The 8,313-nt window shown below is 35.7% G+C and overlaps 1 pseudogene; it reads right to left on the bottom strand.

Annotated features, from left to right (window-relative positions):
- Positions 1-6,855: 6,855 nt before the first annotated feature.
- On the bottom strand, positions 6,856-7,229 carry LOC119803228 (annotated as a pseudogene).
- Positions 7,230-8,313: the final 1,084 nt, after the last annotated feature.

Here is an 8,313-nt window from a genome sequence, read left to right as displayed (position 1 = left end):
TTCCTTGTTTTGTGATGTTGTGTAAAAGCTTTTTCCCCTACCATATTTTATTTTATTTTACTTATTTACATTTTTTCGCTCATTTTATTTTACATGACTTTTGCACATATATTAAGGCTTTGAGGTTATTGTTTTCATGGGATTATTAAATGCGTGAATGAGAAAGAATTCATGTCCTTATCTGATTCTCATGTCTTTTTCTGGGCTCTATTCCATCTGTTTATTTTGTTCTATTCTACTGAAGGGGTAGCTTTTGTTATATTAATTATAGTATAGTATAATGCCTTAAAAGCTGTTTGCTTTCAAATGATACACAGAAAGGGGGTGGATTTGCATGGGAGGGGAGGTGGGGAAGAACTAGAGAAATAGAGAGAGGGAAAAGCATAATCAGAATTCATTATGTGACAAAAAAAGTCAGTTTTCATAAAAGGAAAAATGTAAAAAGAATTAATAATGGTGATCATTTTCTATCTCCCATAGAACTGAAAGCATTCAGGTTATAAATTATATGGTAGTGTATATTTATAATATAAAATTGCAAAATAAAAATAAAGGGCTTTATGGAAAAAAGTTTCAATACTGAATTATTAGTGTCAATGACTGGGACATAACATAAACCAGCGATAAGGAAATGTGCTACTGCCCTCTTCTGGAAGAAACTTAAATGACAGGAACTTTACATGTACAGTTAAAATGGAGAAAGAAAAATAATTTCTAAGTACTATGATTCTTTCTTTAGTTTTTAAAGTTTTTTATTGTATTGCCTTATTAGGTAATTTAATGAATTTGAAATATATTTAAAATTTTGTTTTTTTACGCCCTAGAGTAATCAGTATGTTATTTCAAGAATATTCTTTATCACATGGTCTACTTCAAACTTGTCTTCCTACAAATAAGGCACAATGGTGAAGTCTTTAAGCTTGAGGACAAGCCTGGGAATGATGGTGCACACCTTTAACTCAGCACTCAGGCAGAGGTAGACTGAACTCTATTATTTTAGGCACCCGGGACTACAAAGTATTTTGCAGGCTACCCCAGACAATATAGTGAGACACTCTCTCAAATATATATATCATATACCTACACATTATTATGTAATATATATACATACATTTTGTGTGTGTGTGTGTGTGTGTGTGTGTGTGTGTGTGTGTGTTTGAGGACAGATTAATAATTGGTTTGGCACTTCAATTCTAACTGATTTACATAGATGAAAAAACTGGATTAAGCAGAAGATAAGACAATGTCAAGAGCCAGAGGAGATAATTAAGTTAATAAAGCACTTATAGCTCAACTATAAAGACTCAAGTTAAAGTCCCCAGCAACCCTATCAATGACCAGGCATGGTGGCATGTGCAAAAAAAACCAACTCTGTGGAAGCAGAAACAGGAGTGTCCTGACAGCTTGTTGACCATACACTGTGGCCAAATAAGTGAGCTCAGTTCAACAAGAGTTCCTGTCTCAAAATGTAAGATGGAAAGTGAGAGAGGAAAACCTTTGCCTTGGACCTATAACCTCCATATACATGCACACACACACACACACACACACACATAAACATATAAGTACACATACACACATAAACACACATAGTGTAGGGGCGGGAAAATGCAGGTCCATTCCCACATTGTCTGGTGGTCAGAGAATCTGAGAAAATTACAGGTGCAATTTGCACTTTCCACACAGGAGGTGGTCACCTGACTTCTCTTGAAGTAAAGCAAACTCGGAGCCATCCTAACAGGTGGTCAGGATATGCTAATATAATTCTGCTCCTTCCACTGTAACTATGAGGTTACCTGGAGAGTAGGTGTTTTCAGCCTATGTGACCAAGTGTTGACCATGTAAATGTGGCTTGACTCATTTCTGCTACCTAGGAAACAGAATGGTAATGAAGCTTTTTGTTATCTTCTCCACCAGTTTACATTGATATAAAAGATGTTTGAAAAAATAACCAGGAGGGTGGATTTCTGGATCTGAATAATAATCTGAAAATCCCTCCCAATACTGTTGTGTGAATAGTGTCTTCATTTTTCCCATGCCTCTATGCTGGTAAGAAATGCTTTTTGTTAGGACTGTTCCTCAAAAGCACACACAGAAACAAACAAAATTTATGCTAAGGTAGGAGTGAAAGCATGTATTATTTGCCACTATTGTTCTAGGTTCAGGGCTAGGGATGCTATACTATTAGCCTGCTGTGCTTTCATACAAATCATGATGGTTAAACACTCTCATTTTGACTTCAAATCTTGAAATACAGGCAAGGAGAAATTATACAAATCAATTACATAATAGCATGTTGGTGTTGGCACACTAAATGCCACATTTTAATCCCAACACTATCACTTGGGAGGCAGAAGCAGGCAGATCTCTGGGTTCAAGGTCATCTTGGTCTTTACAGTGAGTTCCAGTGCAGCTAGAGCTACACAGAAAACCCTGTCCCAAATTTTTTTATAGTTATTAATTATTTTATAGTTATTAATTGTGGCCTATGAAGACCATTATGACATCCTCTAAGGACGGTGCTTTAGGTAAGTTCCTATTTAAACCTTTCACTGTGTTTCATACCATGTTTTAAACCCTTCATATGTTTCACAGGGGGAAAATGCATCAAATACAGAAATTTGGAATGAACAACCACATTCAGTCCACAGCAAACACACAGGTTTGAGCTGTCGTTATCTTCTGAAACTAATATTATTTTGTATTTTCCACATCTCCTCCTTTTCTATTCATTCATTCAATAATGCTTCACCCTTTCATGCTAAATGTTACATATGTTTTGGAAATACAGTTCTGACCAAAACAGAATTCCTGACCTTTGAGAGTTCATTGAGTGATGTAGGAAAGAATTTTAATATAATGAGATGAGTGTTCTTTCAAGGACGAGAAAGAACGTGATCAAAGTGAATATATGCATTAAGGAAAGTACCATCTAAATGAGAACTGAAATGTGGATTGGGTCTAACCAAAGACAGAGGATAGAACTGTCACAAAAGTGAGCACAGGAAATAGCAAGGATTAATTGAGAGTTCAGAGGACTTTAAAGAGCAGCAACAACTGTCCCATGTGCTAGCAGAGAGAAGAAATGAGACAAGATCTGTCTGAAGAAAGTCAGCATTATCACACAGAGCTGACCCTCAAAGAAGTGGAGAGACTTAGAATGATTTTTCTGCTTTTATAATTTTTTCTACATAAAATCCGGTAAGGTGCTTTTAGTTTTTGTTCATTTTTAAAAGATAAACTTTTATGTTATGAACCTTCACTGTCATGCAATTTTAAAGGAAAATGTTTAATTTTTATTAAAAAATATTTCCTTCAAAAATTAACAAGTTTATTGACTCCTAAAACACGTACAACAAAACTTTATTAAAATATAGACTTTTATAAAATCTAAAATATCAAGAAAGTGAATGCAATGTATTGATCATTTAGTAATAGCTCTGCCCACTAGTATAGAAATTTGTGATCACTCTTAGATAAGTGAACCAGTTTACCCACTGTATCTTAGGTGTTAGTTGTATCTTATGTATTTGTTGTATTTTAGGTATTTGTTGTAAGTCTCTTACTACAGATAAAGCATTTACTACAGATAAATGATTTTTGAAAATAAATAGAACCTCCTAAAATATATGAGCTATAAAATAGATATATTCACATAATTTTTAATAGTATATTCAAAAGTCCCAAAAAATTTAAACCTAGAGACTAGAGACGACTTAAAGGTTAAGAGCACAGGCTGCTTTTCATAGGACAGGGTTGGATTCAATTAGCACCCACATGGTAATTAACAACTATTTTTAACTCCAGTTCCAGGGGATCCCACACCCGCACATAGACAAGCAAGTAGGCAGATCACCAAGGCATGCAAATAAAAATGAATTAATTTTAAAACTCGAATCTGATACAAATAAGGGCAATAGTAAGGTACTGCTGTCACTATGTCCTTCAATATTTGTATAGAAAATCAGGATTACTGCACTGTTTTTAAAGTATAATTTTAGTGTGAGCATTCTCTTTAAAATTCAAGTCAGCCTTGAGAACACATCAATAGACACTAGACAAGCTGTTCAAGCCTAGCTAATCAGTGATGGACACAGGAAAGGAAAACAGAATCTTCAGTTTGTTCCTCTGCCTAGTGCATATCTTTCTTTAATAGTGTTACAGAGGCACTTAAAAGAAAAGAAAAGCTCATTCACAAATAAAATAATTCCTCTTCACTGATGACTGAAATGATAACGTGCAAGTAAAAATGCTACTCAGTGTTTTGCCAGACAAACTCTGTAATAGTTTATCACTCAGAGCAGGTTGTTAATGCCCAAATTATTTTTCTTTATCCCTCTGAATTTTATGCCATAATGTTACTTAAAATAATATGATCATTATAAAAAGCAATACTTGTATATAATTCTTGAATTCCCCCAAAGATGATATTTATAAAAAGTTAGGCACTTTCAATTTGTCATGTCAGAATCAAGCAAAACAAAACTCAGAATTAATACACATCTTATTTAACATCACCATATACATTAAATATGTATGCCTTTGATCAACATTATGAAAAATTTGATAATTTCTGGTCATGACTCCAATCCTAGAACTAACCACATACGCATATTGAAAATAAGCTATCTGGTTAGTCTAACTATAGCAAAAAATAAACAACCGAAAACTGAAAACCTGAGGTTTCACATAGGATTTTTTCTAAAGTAAGGTGATTGATTACAACAAGAGTGTGTTATGCTATTGGATGAGGTTTTACATTTTAATAATAAAATGTTTACCTACATGTTTAAGTTAGGATTTGTTGGGATGTAAGTATTTTATTAATAACTGGGAAAATTTCACTATTGAATAAGAAAAACTTCCTTATGTTTTATGGCTCTGAGTTCCTGTGATGCAGCTTAAAATAGGGAAAGAAAATATATTACGATGTGAAGGTAGGTGTTGTTTGAATGATTAGCTGTCTACCAAAAATAAGTCATATAATTAGTTCACTAGAACACAACTGGCTAAAAGAAATGAAGAGCTGGCACTCTTATTGAACATTACACAATGATTGACTTTGTGATAACATGGAGCTATTCTTCCTGAAGAACTTTATAAAAAATGGTAGTTACGGTTAAGTTTAAAAAAACATATGAAATGTCTTACTTCAAATATTTCTACCCAAAAGTGGATTAGGAAAGAATAAAATTAAAAAATAATAGCTGTTTTTTTATTTAATACATGTAGCAATGGCTGGCCTATCCAGGCTCCCATTTTTACTGCGTTCATTTCACAATTTTATAAGATATTGATTTAGTTTATTTTTGTGCTCACATATTGATCCTTCTAGCATTTTCTCATTATTGGCTTGAAATTAATCAGAAAAGTGTCACATTTTGGATCACAGTGATAGTGAATATTGTGAGAAGACGAGTGTATATTGGTGAGTGCCAGCATCTTTGGATGCAATTTACCTTGTGGATGTGGTAGATTAAGGTTAGTAAGTGACAGATTAAAAGGATGCCATATTGCTCACTGTACTTGAAAATGTTAAACTTTGTTTCTGCTTCTTGGTTGGGGTAGACTGTGGTACTGAGATCTCAGGTCAATGTACACTTTGCAACCATGATTTTAGTTGAGTGTCTATAGGAACCATGGTCTCAGAAGAGTTTAAACCAAGGAAGCGTGTTCTCAGGTCAGATTAATCTAAAGTAAATACCATATCATATCATGTAGTAGAGTAATATGTACAGAGGTTACAATATACTGAGTATAATGGTTTCACATCAGGATACAAATAGGATATTATGATCTGATGTCAGGGTATACTAGGTGCCATGTTCTAAAGTCAAGGAAGACTGGGGTACCATGTTCTCAGGTTAGGTTACACTGGGATTTCATTTACTGGGCACTTAAAGAAGATGTTTTTGTAACTATTATAACTGAGTAAATTTTCCTCTTGGAACTCTATATCAATCTGTTCTACAGCTTTTTACAATTATATTCGCTTTAATTTTAATACTGCTTTTTTCTGTCATGGTTTCCAAGATGTCTTATAAATAAGTCACTGCATTTGTAATGAAGAAAAATGTGATTTTATGAAGGAGGAATAAAATACATTGGTTTTAAAGTGGCAATTCTAATCTCAGCCAAACAGGCTGCTTTATCTGTTGTTTATTCTGCAAATTTGGCAGAAAAAAACACCCAAAGGTCTGTGGAACTGAGAAGTACTTTTGTGCTTAACAGGTTACCCAGCATGAACACACTGAACCTGTTAGAGGAGAAAGTGGGAAGTACTCTACAACATTTGGGCACAGGAGACCGCTTCCTACGTATAGCCCCAGCAGCACAGACATTAAGGGCATCATTGAATAAATGGGACCTCCTGAAGCTGAGCAGATTCTGTAAAGCAAAGGACACTGTCACTAAGACAAAAAGGCAGCCTACTGACTGAGAAAAGATCTTCACCAACCCCGCAACAGACAAAGGTCTGATCTCCAAAATATATAAGGAACTCAAGAGACCAGACTTTAAAATGCTAATTAACCCAATTAAAAAATGGGGCACTGAACTGAACAGAGTTACCCAGCATTTTAGATAGAGAAATGGGCTCACACAATTTGGACAAGGGTGCTGCTGGACTGAGACCAGGGTAGCAAAGTGATGGAAGGATTGGAACTATCCCATTCAAATCCATACAAACACTAAACTGAAAGCCAGAGTACATATTTAAAAGATATATTTAAAATATTTAAAAGATAAAAAGAGGCAAAATATATAGTAAAATAAAGTAACAATAAAAAATAAGAATTGATTTTTTTTGATTTAATAAAGTTTTATTTTTCCAAATGTACAGCTGATTGAACCTGTTCATGCATCTTCACTAGAAGCTGGGGCATCTCCACCCTTTGTGTTTCTGGTGTAAATTACTTGAGCTCTGTGCTTTGATACCAGCTTGAAAAGCCCTTTACTAAGGAGCTCCCTGGGCTGCCCTGGCCAAGGAACCGCGAGTCTTCAGTCTCTCAGGGACCATGGCTGGAGTAATAAGTTTATAGTTGGGAAACTTCCTTACAGAGTTAGTCGTATGTAGCCTCGTCAAACAGGACTAGGTGGTTGAGCTTGTCCCGAACTTTGCCTTTGGACCACTTCTTTTTGGTCTTGCCGCCGGACTTATTTACTGGGTCTTTGTCCTTTTTGGCCGACTTTCCGGCATCTTTCGTCTTCTTGTCATCCTTGAGCAGCATGATGAAGCTCGGAGAGTGGCGACGACCACTCAAGATAAAAAAAAATTTAAAATAACGTTTTAAAGTAATCATTTGTGTCTGAGGGGGATGTGAAAGCATATGGCTGGAGACCTATCTATCTACCCTGCGGGTTCTGAGGGTCAAATTCGTGTTGTCGGAGTTGGTGTTAATCCACTGAGGCATCCACACTATCTTATCTTCCTTACCGTAAAACCAAGTGCAACCTGGAAAGTTTGTTATTGCTTCCTAGTAGAAAAAAAGACACTCGGGAGGCAGAGGCAGGCGGATCTCTGTGAGTTCGAGACCAGCCTGGTCTACAAGAGCTAGTTCCAGGACAGGCTCCAAAGCCACAGAGAAACCCTGTCTCGAAAAACCAAAAAAAAAAAAAAAAAGAGAGGGTTTAATGTCTGTAGCCAATACATCCTCCTGACAACCTCCCACTGCCCGTAATCGTGGGAGAAACTAGAGTGGCCAGAAAGCGAAAAGTCGAGAACGGCAGCTGCATGATGTAACTTCCATGTTGCTATTCATGATCCAGTAGGACTTTTGGCAGTGAAGTTGGCAGAGTTTAAGCATGTTCCAATAACACAACCCCTCACCATGGCTCTATAAGTCCAATAAATTCATTGGTTTCCCATAAAAAAAATCAAAGGAAAGAAAAGAAAGCTAATGATGAGCAAATGTGATATTGTAAACATCAAAGAGGTACAGAAATGCAAATACATCTTCGTGACATCGTGTTCCGTCACCTAATTATGATAATGCCTCCTAAACTGAGACTCTGACCCCAGCAATGAGGGCCTTTCTTCCCTCAGCCTTTTTATTCTCCGTACTGTGATAAGAATTCTACCAGTTTTCATTCTGTTTTGTAACTGCAAAGAGACATCCCTTAGCTATGACAGTCCTGGATGCAAATTTAGGACAAACCTTGAAGAATTAGTAGGAAAAATGCCAATTGATTCAAATTTTAGCTTTAGGGAACAATTACCTCCAATTTTTAACTTCTGTTGTTATTGTTGATAAATATACCAAGGTAGCTGGGGAAAGAACAGATAAAGTTCTCACAGGCAATTAATATAGGAAA

Source organism: Arvicola amphibius, chromosome 17 (genome assembly GCF_903992535.2).
Source record: "Arvicola amphibius chromosome 17, mArvAmp1.2, whole genome shotgun sequence".
In the NCBI taxonomy this organism is placed as follows: Eukaryota; Metazoa; Chordata; class Mammalia; order Rodentia; family Cricetidae; genus Arvicola; species Arvicola amphibius.
Note: the sequence above shows the minus strand (reverse complement) of the source record. Positions and strands in the feature narration are given on the sequence as shown.